The sequence below is a fragment of the Eumetopias jubatus genome, unplaced genomic scaffold (assembly GCF_037043125.1).
Source record: "Eumetopias jubatus isolate StellerSeaLion01/CBP00866 unplaced genomic scaffold, mEumJub1_p1.0 scaffold_3, whole genome shotgun sequence".
Classification (NCBI taxonomy): Eukaryota; Metazoa; Chordata; class Mammalia; order Carnivora; family Otariidae; genus Eumetopias; species Eumetopias jubatus.
The window spans coordinates 134,926,919-134,943,359 of NW_028274809.1; the positions used below are offsets into that span (position 1 = coordinate 134,926,919).

Here is a 16,441-nt window from a genome sequence, read left to right on the forward strand (position 1 = left end):
CGCTCAGCGGACCAGCTTGAGAGCCGCTGCGAGCCACCTCCGCAAGCCTCAATCCCCCGCCCTCATCCGATCATGCGGGGGAGGGTGGGGGCGGGCATCCCAACGCCAGGGGAAGCGGCCGAGCGAGGGACAAGTCAGGCCCCTGGCTCCGAGGCGAGGCCCGAATGCGCGCACACTTCGCGACCGGGGCGGTGGCGCTCCCGAAGCGGGGGGGGGGGGGGTTGCTGTGGAGGGCGGAAGCGCCGGACCTTTGTGAGCACACCCTAGAGCTGCGGACCAGGGGTCCCCGCCGGGTGGCTAAGACGTGGGTGCCCACGCTGTGCGCGACACTCGGGCTACAGCCGGAGCCCACGAGCTGGGCGCACAGCTGAGCGAGGCAGCCGCAGCCGCCACGGAGCCTGGCGGGCGGCGCGGAGCACCGGCGAGCTGGTTTTCCCGGGCGGGCACGTGACGGGGTTGGCAGCGCTCTGGCCCGGGCTAGGAGGAGGGGGAAGCGGCGAGCAGGAGGCCGGGGGCGGGCGGACGGCTGGCTGCTGTGTACTTAGGTCGTGTGCTGGGGCTTTTCTCTCCCAGGAGCCGGCGGAGGGAGGGGGAGGGGCCACCGCTCCGCCTTCTCCTTTTCGCAATGTTGACGCAATCTATAAATAGTGGAACAAAAGGACCAACTTCCTCGGAGCTTTGCTGAAACTGCACAAAAAATCGAGCTGGGGGGTTCCCTGGTCCCTGGCGACGGGGCGGGGAGCGCGGCGCCAGGGGAGGGGGCGGGCGCGGTAGCGCGGGCCCCGCCGAGGGGGGACACCTGGCTGAGGCACAGCTGCCGCCGCACCGCTCCGCGCGAACCCAGGACTCCGGTCCCTGCGCGGGCTCGAGAGTTCGCCCCGAACCGGGGTCTTCCTCCTCCGCCGTTGACAGGTCAGTTCGTACCGCCCCTTTCTACACTGGGTTTTCTTTTCCCTCCCCCAAGCCTCTACTTTTAGAAGGGAATTGAGGGAAAAAATAGAACAAGGCGAAGCAGTGACAGCCACCAAATTTGCAACCCCAGCAGTCCACGGCGGGGTGGCCGAGGGGGCTCAAGGAGGCGGTCAGCGCCTGGACCCTCGTCGTACGGCCGGTGCCGGTGTCGCGGCCGGAGACGAAGCCAGGCAGGACTAGCGTGCGCCGCCCAAGCGGCAAGGAGAGCGGAGGCGGGAGCGCTGCGGAGGTGCGGGTCGAAGGCTGGCTCCCGGTTGCCGCTCCCGCCCGGGGGCCGACCCCCGGCGGAGACGTGCCAGGTCCAGGAGGCCGCTGAGCGCGCCTCGCCCCCTCCGAACTCGGACCTGGCGTCTCCGCCTCATCCTGCGGCTGCTGTGGGAGGGCTGAGCAGAGAAGAGCTGTCGCCACACGCCGCCGCGCACCCTGGCTCCGGTGCCCACGCACCCAGGGCGCCAGGCATTTGGGGGGCAAGGTGGGGTCAGGGGGCAAGTTCTCATTCGGGAGCCCGGGACCTGTGCGCGAGCGCCTGCCGCGCCGCCGTGGCGGTTACTCGGGGCGCGGGGGAGGGGGCGGAGCTGGTGCTGTTGACAGCAGTGCTGGAGCAGGGAGGGCGAAAGTTGGGGAGAAGGGGCGGGGGAGAGGTGGGAGTCGGAGCTGGGGGAGGGAGGCGCGCGCGAGATTCGGCGGCGGGGGGGGCTGGGTCACGTGACGGGCAGACGCCCCCGCTACAGGCTGGCTGTAGGGGTGACGTCACCATCCCCTGACTGCAGGGGGTGGCACTTCCGCTCCCTCCCCCATCTCTTCTGCAGCCTTCTGTAACTGCGGCTGCAGCCATTTCCAAGTGTGGGAGTGGGCGGAGGGTGGACAGGGGTTTTCCTCACTGCCCCAGCCCCTGGCTGCTTCCCCAGCAATCCAGAGTCCCGGGCCTGAACCGGAGTGGGAGCGGTGGCCACCCCCTCCCGACGCGTCCCATTGTGTGAGCGGGAGGCGCTGGGCGGAGGCTGGTGCCGGCCCCCCGCGGCTCCTAGCTCCGTAGGGGGCGGGGCGGCCCCGGAGCAGTCAAGGCCAAGTCCCGCTGCGTCCCCAGAGCGCCGTCGGAGCGCGCGAGGTCCAACACTCTCGACTCCCGGTTGGGAATTTGGCGGCTTTGCCCGCGTTCCCGGGGCGCCGAGCGGCTGGGGGGCGGGGAACCCGCTCAGTGGCGCGGGCCTACAGTCCTGCGGGTGTGTGGTAGGAGTCGGTCACCGCTCCAGGGGACGCGATTCCAGCAGTCGTTATAAGCTATTTGGGGAAATTCGGGGTTTTGGTGACTCAGCGCGGTAAGCGCTATTTATAAGTTGACGCGTTACTAGCAGGGCAGTACACTTCACTCAGATCCGTCCGCCGGAGGAGGGCAAAGAGCTCTGTTAAGAGACAGCTAAAAAACTTTTTTTTTTTTAAAGAGAAAAGGTTTGACTCAGATCCTATGCTGTAAGACCCAGCAGCTCTCACGAGTATAGTAGTCAAAACACGTTTTCTCTCAAAAAGTTGGAACATCTTCCAGGGTAGATGGAGAAGTTTAGGGACACGTCGTGATGGTAGACTGTTCTGGTGCTGCGTGAACCAGGAGCAATAATACAGATATATGACCCAGCAGCCCTCCTAGCAGGTTACAAAATATCAGAACTGCATTTTTACAGGATTTCTTAAATAATAGACCTAACACCTTCCGGTGGCTAGGCATAAAATAAAGGAAAATTGGTTGATGTTGAAAATTCCTATACAATATTCTGTAACAGGAAGGTGTGTGTGGTATTTACCATCACAACTGCTGACAAATATAAATTACACGTTTACCATCCAGTTTCTTCCCAGAAAGTACTGTAAAAATGTATATTGCAGCCTGGAGTTTTACAGTGTGTAAGTGCTGCAGAAACAATTATCAGTCCTTGCTTGTTTTACAGGCTTTATGGGTTTTATTTTTTTCTTTTTCTCCCATCCCCCCACTCGCCCCCACCCCAGTTCGGAAATCCAGGGGGTAAATGCTAAAAAAGAGCCATTGCTAGTCGGGCTTCACAGAGCCAACAGTTCATACCCAGCTTGCCTAGCCCCGCACAGTTTTCTATAGGTAGCAAGATCTGAGGTGTTTCCTGAAAGAAAGAAGGTGGTCTCCTGGATGGCCAGTTAGGCCAGCTAGGAAAGGAAGGGGCTTCCTAAGCTGAGAGAGTGAAGCAGAATGTATAAAGGCCTGGAACTACAGAGAGAGAAGTACAGGACAAGAAGAGAATAAAGACGGATGAGAAAGGAAGCCGGACAGAAGGCCAGAGGAGTCTGACCTTTATCCTGAGAGCTACAAGTTTTTAACCTTTTTGTAGACACATACCCTTTTGAGAACCTATGGGAAGCACTGTGGCCTCTCCAGAAAAAATGTACCTATAGACCTATACTACAGTTTTGCATACATTTTCAAGGGGTTTGTAAGTAAAGCACTATTGGGCCTCAGGATTAAACCTATAGGAAAGGGAGAACCAAGAAAGATTTTTTAATGGAAATGCATAGTCAGGTGTGAAAAGATTAGAGGTCTTTGAAAAGATTACATTGGCTGGGGTCCTGGAGACTTGAAGATGGAATGTAAAACAGCCTGTAATCTAAGTAAGAATGGACTGGGACCACTGCTGTGTGCCTAATGACAGTGGGAATAGAGAGAAGAGGGAATCAAGAGAAGTAATTAAAATGAATTGAAATGGGAAACTGATTGGTTGTATGGGGCAAGGGCAGGAGATCCCTAGGTTTCTGGTCCAGTGTGTGGACTGGGATGGGGAGTGGGCCTTAGGTCCAGGAGGAGGAACCCTCTTTTGTCCCTGTGGAATTTGAGCTATCGGGGAACTAGCCCAGGAGGGTTGGAAGTAAAGTCTGGCTCTCTGGAGTCAATAAAATGTAGATGGTAACTAAAGTCATGGGAATCTATAAGATGAACCAGAAAGTGTGCAAAGTGAGAAGAGGTCTGAGAAGAGAACCCTGGGGAAAGCCCACATTTAGGGGAAGGGGAGGAGCCAGAGGAAACTTTCAAGGGCACTGATGAGTAACTAAAGACTGAATGGTGTCCTTAGTGTATAACTTTGGTCAGTAAATCCTGCTTCCTTGATAAGGAATGAAAATATGTTGCAGCTTTAGTCCTTTCATAAGATTGAAAAGTCTGTATTATTTCTGGGGGGGGGGGCACCTTTCCAAAGATTTTAATTCAGAAGAGAGATGAGGGCAGGAGATGATTAAATCTTGCTTTCCCCTCTTTTTTGAAACTAGGGATACCTAGGGGAGAAGAAAAGAAGAAATAGACTCAAGCTTTCTCTTTTCCCTGCTCAGACACTAAGCCTTCATTCAGGGAAAAGGAGTTTAGATAGGTCCCCATTATGGTATTTTTTTGGTTCCTGATGGCACTTCAAAAGCATACTTATACACCAACAATTAGTACTAGGAGGTGCTAAGGTCTCAGTCTGGCTAAGAAAACAAGAAAAAGTGGAGGGAAAGCGTTTTCTTTTGCTTCCTCCATCTCCTTCCTACTTGTTACAGCTAACCTGAGCTAGAACTAGTCCCTACAAACAGGGGCTCAAGTACATAACAAACCACCCCAGAATTTACTCATTACTTTACTTGAATATGCAATCTGGGTAGGGCTCTGCAAGGATAGTTTGTTTCTAATCCACTTGGCCTCATCTGGGGCAGCCCATAGGCTGGAGGCTGGCACCATCCAAAAGCTTGTTCACTTACATGTCTAGTGATTAGTACTCACTGATGCCTGGGACCTTAGCTGGGGCAGTGAGGTCAGAACACCTACGCAATGACCTCTCCTTATGGTTTGGGCTTTCTCACAACAGGGTTGCTGGGTTCCAAGTGTCCCAAGACTGAGAGCCAGGTAAAGCTGTATCACCTTCTATGACCTAATCTTAGAGGTCATGCAGCATCATATCCATCACATTAGGTTCGTTAGAGAAAAATCACTAATGCCATACATATTCTAGAGAGGGGAATTCCACTCATCTTTTAATGGAAGGAGCATCAAAAAATTTGCACCGTGTTTAAAATCACCACACAAATTAACTTCAGATAGATTTATAAACAATATATTGTATATTAAAAATGTTTAAACATAAGAAACCAAACATCCTCTTTTGATATCAGAATGAGATACAAAAACTCAAACATTCCATTGTTACAGCAAAACCAATTCTAAAGCAATCCAAGTAGGCAATTTGTCTCATAATCTTTCCTTCTTCTTCTCTCTCCTGACCATTCTCCCCACTCCAGGTCAGGCCTCCTATACACAGATACCCCTCTCTCCCAAACCAGGTAGGATCCTCACAGTGGCTATACCTCTAAAGCAATAATCAGGTCCTAAAAGTTTTTCCCTGAATTATCCCTGACTTTGTACCTTACCAGATCATTGGGAAGGCCATCAGTGACATGTCTTTACTTCTCAGAGTCAAAAAGCAAAATGCTATAGGGGGATTATTCCAATAAATAATTTTATAACAAATTCATGTTACATAATTAAAACAAAATGACATTTCTTTAAAAGGGCTATATGTTTTTAGATACAGGATCTTGACTTAGGCTTGTTTATTCTTAAAACTCAGTGATTCTAAAAGGGATGGTTGAGATTTTAGGTATTTTATAAGAATTTGTATGTTGCCTTGAAGGTCATATACCACTTGATTATTATAATACAAAATTTAAATGACCTTTCTTCCATGTTTATAATGCACATTGTATTGTTTTTCTTTAAAACCAGTACACACAATTATTTGGTTGGTAAAAAGGCTCAAGAGTTCTCTTAGGAACTGAAAATGCTACCTTTCTTTGAGTAATCACGAAAAACAATCTTTTCTTATAACCTAGTATCTTTTTAAATTCTCCTAAGCAGATATTATTATAATTTATACATCTTTGATGTTCTCTTAAAAGATTTATGACTTAGAAATAGTGCTTTCTTGGCTTAGAAATAGAATTTTATTTATTTTTATTTTTTTAATGACTATTCATTCGAGAGAGAGCGAGAGCGAGAGCGAGAGAGAGAGAGAGAGAGAGAGAGCGCGCGTACACGGGAGCCTGCAGGCACGTGCGCACGGTGGGGGAGGGGCAGGGGAGGAGGCCAAGGGAGAGGGAGAAGCAGACTCCCTGCTGAGCGGGGAGCCAGAGACAGGGGACTCCATCCCAGGACCTGGAGATCATGACCTGAGCCGAAGGCAGACACCTAACCATCTGAGCCACCCAGGTGCCCCAGAAATAGAATTTTAATAATTCATACTCTCCGGCACCTGGATGGCTCAGTTGTTGAGCAACTGCCTTCGGCTTAGGTCATGGTCCTGGAGTCCGGGGATTGAGTCCCACATCGGGCTCCCTGCTCAGCGGGGAGTCTGCTTCTCCCTCTGACCCTTTTCCCTCTCATGCTCTCTGGCTCTCACTCTCTCTCTCTCAAATAAATAAATAAAATCTTTAAAAATAATAATAATAATTCATACTCTCCTAAAGGCTGTCTAATACCTCTACATATTTTGGTAATTTTGCATAATCGTTTATAGTTATACTGAGTCAAAATGATACTGTGAATCCATAGTATGGAATACAAGTTTAAAAATAAGTATATCTAAATAGTGAGCAAACATATATTTATGAACCCTTTGTTTTGTGTATTTCTTAATGATTTTAAAGAAGCACATGTGTTTTAAAAAACAAAATGAATTAAACGTTTCTTTGTTTTTAAAGGTTCTTATACAGCAATGATTAAAAAAAATTGACATAGTATTCACATTAAACTAATAGACTTTGTTATCAGGCCCCAAACTATTCCTAATTCTGTGAATTCATAGCTACCATGGAGGCAGCCCAAAGGAGCTTAAGTAAACACTTTTAAATTATGTAATGAAGTTCTGAGGGAGGAACAGCCCCAACCAAACTGTATAGTACTATACTATATTACCTTTCTGGGGTCTTAAAAATGTCCAGATTTTTGATACAGTAGTTCTACTTCCAGGAACCAATCCTAAAGAAATAAATAGGAAGTCAAAGATTTATATATATTCACTACAGTATCTATAAGAGGAAATAATCTGAATATTCAACAGTAAAGGAGTGGTTAAATGAGCCATGGTGCATCAATCAAATGGAATATTATGTGATAACTAAAAGTACTTAATGCCACAGAAAAATATTAATAGTAATTTAATGTACAGTTAAATTTTTTAGGTTATAAGACTATTTCTCCTCATTTGAAAATGCACTTATTTATATGCATAGAAAAAGGATGGGGAAAAATATATCAAAGTGTGTTATATGTGGTTATAGTAATTTTACTCTTTCTTTTTTAAAATGAGCACAAATTGGGTGCCTGGGTGGCTCAGTTGTGAAGCATCTGCCTTCAGCCCAGGTCATGATCCCAGGGTCCTGGGATCAAGCCCCACATCAGGCTCCGCACTCAGCCAGGAGCCTGCTTCTCCCTCTCCCTCTGCCTGCCACTCCCCCTGCTTGTGCTTGCTATCTCTCTGTCAAATAAATAAATAAAACCTTTTAAGAGAAATAAAATAAAAATTTAAAAAATGAGCATAAATTACTTTAACAGTCAGAAAAAAATCACTAGTACCTATGAAACAAATAATGCAATATAAGAAAAAAAAAGAAGATAGCAGGAAGGGAAGAATGAAGGGGGGGAAATCGGAGGGGGAGACGAACCATGAGAGACAATGGATTCTGAAAAACAAACTGAGGGTTCTAGAGGGGAGTGGGTGGGGGGATGGCTTAGCCTGGTTATGGGTATTAAAGAGGGCACGTTCTGTGTGGAGCACTGGGTGTTATGCACAAACAATGAATCATGGAACACTACATCAAAAACTAATGATGTAATGTATGGCAATTAACATAACAATAAAAAATTTAGAAGTCACTAAAATTAAAAGATCTCCTCCCAAATATGTAAATCAAATGACATATGTTTACATTCTTACAACTCTAGGATATTTAATAAAGTAACACATCATATTAGTTACTCTTTATAAGTACTTTTTCATTTTGTATACTTATAATAATGTCTACCAGTGAATAATCTCTGCTTTCTAAAATTAAATTAGATAAGGTATAGGCAAGTAGAGAGTATTCTGTGAATGGTATAATCTGGGAGGTAATCTTGGTGGAAAAGCTGATTTAAGAAAAATTTAGCATAGTCAAAATCCATCTGTAAAGCTATAATGGCTGGATCTATTTTATAAGTTTTATAACAGTATGTTTAAAATTTTTTATTTTAAATTGTGGCAAAAAACACATAGCATAAAATTTACCATCTTAACCATTTTTAAATGTACAGTTCAGTAGTACTAAGTGTATTCACATTGTGTATAATAGTGTTTTTATAAAAATAATAAATGTTCATAAAAATAATACAGGTTTACTTATAAATAATTTAAACAATATAGAAAGTTACAGGAACGTTTTAAAATCTCGGATTCCAGATTTTACCATCAATTTTAAATGAACATCATGGTAGGCATTTCTGTGCATTTATACAAATAAGATAATCTTATTTAAGATCAGAAAATGTACATTAAAGTTAAAAAGTATTAAGTTTAAACTTATTTTAATTTGGTAGTGGTAAGATAAACTGAAGGAATTGCTGAACTTTCAGAAAAATGTTTCTTTACTACAAAAGATCTTATTTCCTAAAATATCTGGTTTAAAAAAGAGTTTGGAGGCTTTTTAAATCTATGTTTCAAATTTAGAAATACTAGCAGACTCTGCTATGAAAAATGTATTTTTACATTATCATTATTTTTACAAAGTCAAGGTTTTAATGTTTATTTGTTTTATAATCCTAATTTCTTTGATCACTTGGTCTTGATCTGTATCTTAATCCAGTGCTCACAACATGGCTTGATTCTCAATATCCTAGTTATTAATTTTGATTGATCAGTTATCTGTTCTTCACTGTTTCGTTTTTGTTTTTTCCTCTACATGGATCCATGGATGCTGTGTTTGCCTTTTTCATCAATTCTCAAATGACACTTATTTAGATGTAATAGTTTGGGGTCATGCTGGCTTTGCCTCAAAACCATACAGACGTTTTTCCTTTGTTTTCTGGCTTTGAATATTGCTTAGAGGAAGTCTACGGCCAGCATGATTTCCTCCCTCTTGATAAGTTATTTAGTTTTCTGCCTGGAGTTCTGAGAAGTTTTTCCTTCATTCTTTATGGTTAGTAGCTTAACCAGGATATGCCTCAATACTGAATATTATGTGTCCATTATTTTTCTGCAGGTTCAGGTTTTTCATTATTTGGTGGAAATTCTCTTCTGCTACATCTTTCTGTGCTTTTTCTGATTCATTTGTTATATTATGTACTCAGGAAGATGAAGCAGGTTTATTATGATATCTTCGTCTCACTTACATGATTTTTGTATTGATTCTGCAATTACTTTGATCTGCTTCTCTCCTACATTCACTGCAATTTATTAAATTCATTTCTCAACTGGAATTTATTGAGTGCCAGCACCAGTGGTAAATAAGATCATATTCCTGCCTTGATGAAGCTTTTAGTTAGGGATAGGGGAGGGAGAAATAAATAAACCTGTAACAATGTCAGGTAGGAATAAGAAGAACCCCAGGTAAGAAACTAGAAGGATGGGGGAAGGAATTGTGCATTTTAGATGGAATGTGAGAGCAGGCCTCTCTCTGTAAAATGACACCTGAGAAGAGATCTGAATGAAGTGAGGGGGGAAGCCAGGGAAAGACCTGGGCAATCCAGATGCAGAAAAGAGCAAATACAAAGGTCCTGTAGTGGGAAAGTGGTGTGTGTTCAAGACAGAATCATTAGAGCCAAATGAGTAACCAGAAAGTGGTGAGAGATGAGACTAGAGAAGTGGACAGGCCAGATCACAAAAGGGGTTGTGAGGAGGCTGAATTTTGTTCTAAGCGTGATGAGGAGGGAGATGATGTATGCTTCAGAGGAGTAATTCAGGTTGCTGCTAAGTATTTCAATAGCAATAACTGAGTATAAAGAATCAGTCAGATAGGTGTAGAACTGAAAATGCAAAAAGGGAGCACTAAAATAAGAGTAACTTCAGGAAGCAGCCACTACCCCTGATACTAGATAAACACAAGGAAGACCTGAAGTTTTTAGAACCCAGAAGCTAGAAGGGGAGACGCTGGAACCCTGGCCTCAGAAGATAGGTTGCTGCCCATTTGCTGCTGATACCTCTGACAGGGTATGTTGAGTATGTTGGGGCTGGTTCTAGGGAATGGAAAATAGTTGAAATTTGGAGCTGAGTGCCACTGTGACAGTGAAGGTCCATAACTGGGGCAACCCTGACGTGTGCAGAAATCCAATAAGAAGGAGCAGGTTATTTTCCCCTCTCTTCTTGACTTTCAGTCTTTCTCTAATGCACCTTATTAAGAGAATGCAGCAAGGATTCAGCTGGGAAAATAGAAATGTAGTTTGCAGAGTCCCATCCTAGCATCACAAAATGTATGAATGTGGAAGGATTTATTATTAAGAGATAACAGCTTAGTAACCAGCACAGAAAGGAATTAAGGATGACTTCTAGATTTCTGTCTTGAGCAACGGGATGAAAGTAATGTCATTTACTGACCTAGGGGAAGACCTGGAGAAAAGTAAATTGAGGGGGAGAAGAAAATTACAAGATTGGTTTTGAATGCGTTGACTTTGAAGTCCTTGCTAGACGTCTGAGTGCAGTTCCTAGGTAGGCAGTTGGGTATGAGTTCAGAGTTCAACAGAGATATGAGGGATAGAATACAAATTTTAGGAGTCCCAAGAACATCTGCAACATTAAAAAAGGAAAAGAAAACAACTTGATGAGATTACCCAAGGGAAAATAAATGTTGATGGAGAAGGAAAAAAGGGGTGAGGAATATGCCTGGGGCCCCAAACATCTGAGAAGAGGAAAATGATGTGGCAAGAAGTTAATCGGTGATTTCAACAAGCCCAGTTTCGGTGGGACTGTGGAAACGGTAATCCTAATTGGAATGGACTGAAGGGATAATGTAAGGCGAGGAAGTGGAAACTGCAAGCACAGTCTTTAAAAAGTTTTATTATAAAGGGGAATAGAAAAATGGGCTCACTCAGTAAGTAGAGGGGGAAAGGGGGTGATGGTATATTTAGAATGGGAAAAATTACAGTGTATTTACTGGTTAGAATAATCCAGTAAAGAGAGAGAAAATGAGGATGCAGGAAATGGAGGAAATAATCACAGGAACACAATCCTTGAGTTTACAAGAAAACATAGAATGGGGGCACAGGTGAGGGGCATGCCTTATTTAAGAGAAGGGATAGTTGATCCTTTATAAAGGAAGACAGTATAAGTATAGATGAAGAGAGGTTGGTAGATAGGGTGTAAGAAAGAGGAGTTTTTCCTGTGACAGCTTCTATTTATCAATAAAACAAGAGTTTGGGGTGAAGAGTGGGGAGATGTGAGAGACTTAAGAGAAGAGACAAAGTGTAATCATCTAGGAGAAGAGAAGAATGAATTGACTAGGGGAGTGTGCTGGGATTGCCAGTCTTCCCTTTTGTTGAGAATTTGATTTCCAGCCATTCTTGATATTCCAAAGTATTGGTTTTGAAATAATAGTATTATTTTGGTCTTCAATGGTTAGGTTGTAGACATTCTTTGTTTTTAACGGAATTTTTACTGTTGTTTGTTTCTCCTGTAAGATATTTGAAGTGGAAGACTTTGTGGTCTGCCTTTACTCCCCCATCTTTGTCTGGAAGTCTAGAATAATGTTTTAAATAGATTGCAATTCATATTTTTTCAGCTCACCCTATACATAGGAATTTAACAGTAAGATGTCACAGTACTATTATATATTATTATAATAGCCACCATTTACTGAATGCCTGTGTGCAATGCATGCTAGAGACCTTACATACATGATCTCTAACACTTATCACAAGCCTACAAGGTAAGTACTGTTGCCAGTCATTTCCACAAGAAACCTTTTTTACTAGTGATGTCAGATCACAGAATCTTACCTGAAGCTCACAGCTGACCAGAATAGACAAGAACAAATTTTTCTCTCTTGTGTGTTTTTAAAAAATTAGCACATAAGAGACTCTTCTTTTTGAAGTACAAAATAATAGTTTGCAAAAGTGCACCACACAAACTAAGAGCAATTTTAGGGACAGCTTTTTGACACTGTACTATATCATTAAACCCTTGGTGGGAGAGGTGCTACTTAACTGACAGATTCAAGGAACTTGGTAAATTGAGGTGCCCTTACTCTAACCATCTTCATCATCCATGAACATATTGAGAGCCTGCTATGTTAAAATCATTACTAAATTATATTAAACCTTTATAATTTTACAACTTATAGGAGATGTATCAGCATTTGTTTTGGAAACTCCATAATTTGAATTTAAATAATATCAAACTTTCCTATTGGTCAACAATATTTATATTCATGTGATGACACTGAAAACATATCATTGAGACATAAACTTATATCTATGACAAGTAATGGATTTCTTTTTCTGATTATAAAAGTAGTACATGTAAGTGAAGAAAATTTTGAAGATATGTTTAAATAAAATAAGTAAAGAAAACATCTTTTTTAAAGGACAGCAGGAAAAAATAACGAATAATTCTCTTATTTACAGGCAACTGACTATTGAGGTTGAGTACTTCCATGTAGTTTTTTAAGCTTATGAAGTTTAAACTACTTGAGTACACTGCCTTTTTTCATAACAATGTATCAGAAATGTTTCCTCAAGTTATTTAAAAGTCCTCAAAAACATTTTCAATGGCTGCATAATGTTCCTTGAGTAGTATTTCCTTAAGTGCTCATTTAAGCTATTTTCCTTAGTTTCTTGTAAGTAGTGTTACTATGAACTTTTTTATGCTTAAATCTGTTTTAGCATTTCAGATTATTTCCTAAGTTAGGACAAATTCCTAGAAATAAGCTTAAAAGGCCAATATTTTTAAGGTTCTTCATCTGGTAAAAATTTTGCTGTAAAAAAATCTTTTCATTTTTTACATACTCGTACTGAAAATAAAGCTAAGGAGAAAAATTTATGTGGACTACCTTTTAAAATTGAGACTAACATTTAAGTTTAGGTTCAGTGTTTTGGTTTTGGTTTTAATATCTTACCTTTAGGGAAAAATCCACTCTTCAAAATATTTACTTGTTTTTGTCAGGTTCAAAACTTACACTTAATTTGAGGATTTAAGTTTAAATATATATTTATTTCAGCCTAAGGTATCATCATCTCTTTTTTCCTATTTTCAGATATGCTCACCCAACAGTGTTGCCTCCTGACTCATCATCAGTTTAATCTCACATGTACACTACTAATTCATGGTACAGATGTACACATTCATCTGTGGATGGAAACCTAAATAAAATTGCAGGCCAAGGTCATTTCCAAACTAAGCAAACTTGGCACAAGAATTTTAAGAGTGCCTAAATTAATACTACAAAACAGTTCTATCATTCTAGACTGAAATACAGAGCATATGAACAAAGCAGTTTCACCTAATTCTAAAATTAATTTAGACTGGTGATGGAATTGCAAAACTTGAGAAAATATCCAGAAGAAATCTAGTCTAAGTAAATAAAGGATTACTGTTTTTTAGTAGCTATCATTTATTCATTCACTCACCAAATACTTACTGATTTGTGTGTCAAACACTTGCTAGGTGCTGGAGTCAACCGACAAAAGATATAGGCCTGTCCTGCTGGAAGATACATTCTAGTGGAAGAGACAGACAAAAGCAAATGAATAAATGAATAGTCCTAAGCTGTAATCTAGGCACGTCCACTACCAGTATTACTTAAGTGAGACAAAGAAATGATTTGGGTTCTACACCAAGAGTTTTTAAAGTTGTGTTATTGAATAAAAAAAAAGTTAAAGATTTATAATTATTAGGAAATATAGATATGTCCACATATAGATACCTCTACAGATCTTTTATGAATAGTCATTATCATCCCCTTATGCCCTGTACTCCCCCCCAACCCCCCACCAATAGAAAGGATAGACTAGGATATCTAGACTTTGGCCTTCCCTTCATTACTCTCTGGACTCTGGCCTGACCCAATCTCTGCTGTGGCATGTTGTAGTAGAAAATAAAACATTCCAAATTTGGGGAGTAAGAAAACCTCAGTTTTAGCAAGTGACAGTGCTAAAGGGATTGAAACCTTAGGTGAGACACTTCATTTCCTAGAGTATCAGTTTCCTTTGCAAAATGATGGATTTTGACTAAATGATCTCTAAAAATCACTTTGGGCTTTAAAATTCACTATCTATGCATCTTTCTGTTAAACATCTCTTCCATTATGCTCCTATTTATATTGGGGATGAAGAGGAATAAGATTGATTCCTGTTTAATAGGGATAAAGGATTTATAGTTTTTAATGACCATTCTTTCATGTTATTGAATATTTTTTAAAACATGTTTTTAAGGGGCGCCTGGGTGGCTCAGGCGTTAAGCGTCTGCCTTCGGCTCAGGACATGATCCCAGGGTCCTGGGATCGAGCCCCGCATCAGGCTCCCCACTCAGCGGGAAGCCTGCTTCTTCCTCTCCCGCTCCCCCTGCTTGTGTTCCCTCTCTCGCTGTGTCTCTCTCTGTCAGATAAATAAATAAAATCTTTAAAAAAAAAAAACATGTTTTTAACATCTGCACAGCATTCCAACATATGGATATACCAAAATGTATCTATCCATACCCTCATTCTAAAGATTTTTTCCCCAATTTCTGCAGTATTGTAAAGGATATTTTTTTAAAAGATTTTATTTATTTATTTATTTGACAGAGAGAGAGCGAGCACAAGCAGGGGGAGCAGGAAAGGGAGAAGCAGGCCCCCTGCTGAGCAGGGAGCCTGATGCGTGACTCAATCCCAGGACCCTGAGATCATGACCTGAGCCAAAGGCAGACATTTAACTGACTGAGCCACCCAGGCGCCCCAAGAATATTTTAGAATCTCTATTTGTCTTCTTTACTCAAAATACTACTACAGGCTTTCTCTTTTGTTTTATTCCTTTTGCTTGGAAAAAAAAAATCACTATGATTCCTTCTTATCTACTCCAGCCTGTACATGGCTTTCTATTAATATAAAAACTCCACTTTGGACAATGTGATAGAGGCTGTCCTTTCTCCTCTCTAAAACAGTATCATCCCAGAGTAAGGTCCATATTTCTGCAGCTTCCTGCTGTAAAAGAATGTGAAGTAAAGCCAATTCCACGCCTGCATCAAATCTGGATAACATACATTTTAGCTTTAACCAAAGTTGAAATCCATGAGATTAAAACCCCAACAGCAGACAAATAGGCAAAGGTTCATTTCTGTTAGCTATACCAAAAATGTGATTTAGTGTGTTAATTACGACAAAGATAACTGTGACTGGTGATTTTGCCATGATCCTGAACTTGCTATAATATTAGCTATTACTACATTGAAACATTAGAGCATAAATATACAATTAGGAGAAATAAAATTTAAGGTTTTAACTACTAAATTCAGTGAACACTATATAATCTGCTATTTAGTTTTTTACTTTTTTTGCAATATGCTATATCATTTCAATAGATATCATGTTCTGCATTAGCATTGGTACTTTTCCAACCATGAGTAAAGAAATCAGAGAGGTGACACCTACTTTAAAATTACCCTAAAAAATATGAGTTAAATACCTTTTCAACTTAGAAGTTTTTACTTAGGAAAAGAATGGAAGCTCTGTTGTGCCTCTTTGATTATGAATTGGTGCAAGTTAAATACCTTTTTTAAAAACTTCCAAGATACTATTAAGGACCTCTATAGAATCAGTTTGGAATCCAAAGGAACACTCACATTAACAATTATTTCTACCAATAGCTTCATAACTACTGATATATCAATTATGTCAATTGACATTATATCAATATTATAGAATTTTAGTGACAGGATCTTTGAAGTCACATAATCCAACTCTCATCTTACAGAGAGGGAAAGTAAAACCCAGAAAATTTGTATTACTCATAGCAGTAAGCTTGGAGTGGGTGGAGGCAGATGAGGGATCCTAACACTCTCTTTCAATCTAATGCATACCATAGGGTATTAGATTATAGGTAGGTAGCTAACAGGTAGGTAAATATTCTAACAGATAGCTAATAGATGAACAAATCTAAGAAAGATATCTGATTTGTATCCTTAGTATACATATTCCCCTTAAGATTCTTATTGGATGGGGGCACCTGGGTGGCTCAGTCATTGGGCGTCTGCCTTCGGCTCGGGTCGTGATCCCGGGGTCCTGGGATCGAGCCCCGCTTTGGGCTCCCTGCTCATTGGGGGGCCTGCTTCTCCCTCTCACTCCCTCTGCTTGTGTTCCCTCTCTCACTGTGTCTCAAATAAATAAATCTTAAAAAAAAAAGATTCTTGTTGGATGATCCATTCCACCTCAATCTGTTAGCAGAGATACAAAATTATACAAATTGATGCTTGTGTGCAATAAAACCCAG

At 41.7% G+C, this 16,441-nt stretch overlaps 1 protein-coding gene across 15 annotated transcripts in view; it reads left to right on the forward strand.

Annotated features, from left to right (window-relative positions):
* The first annotated feature begins 742 nt into the window (after positions 1 to 742).
* The window catches only part of LOC114209779 (ELAV-like protein 1), a 149,852-nt gene continuing 134,153 nt past the window's right edge, over positions 743 to 16,441 (forward strand). For 4 of the 15 annotated variants that reach the window (XM_088021813.1, XM_088021815.1, XM_088021820.1 and 1 more), the window contains exon 1: positions 749 to 912. The gene's annotated coding sequence lies outside the window, so the exon portion shown is untranslated. Of the gene's footprint in view, positions 913 to 16,441 lie in introns of all 15 variants that reach the window. The other 11 variants (XM_088021814.1, XM_088021821.1, XM_088021819.1 and 8 more) reach the window with 7 other exon arrangements.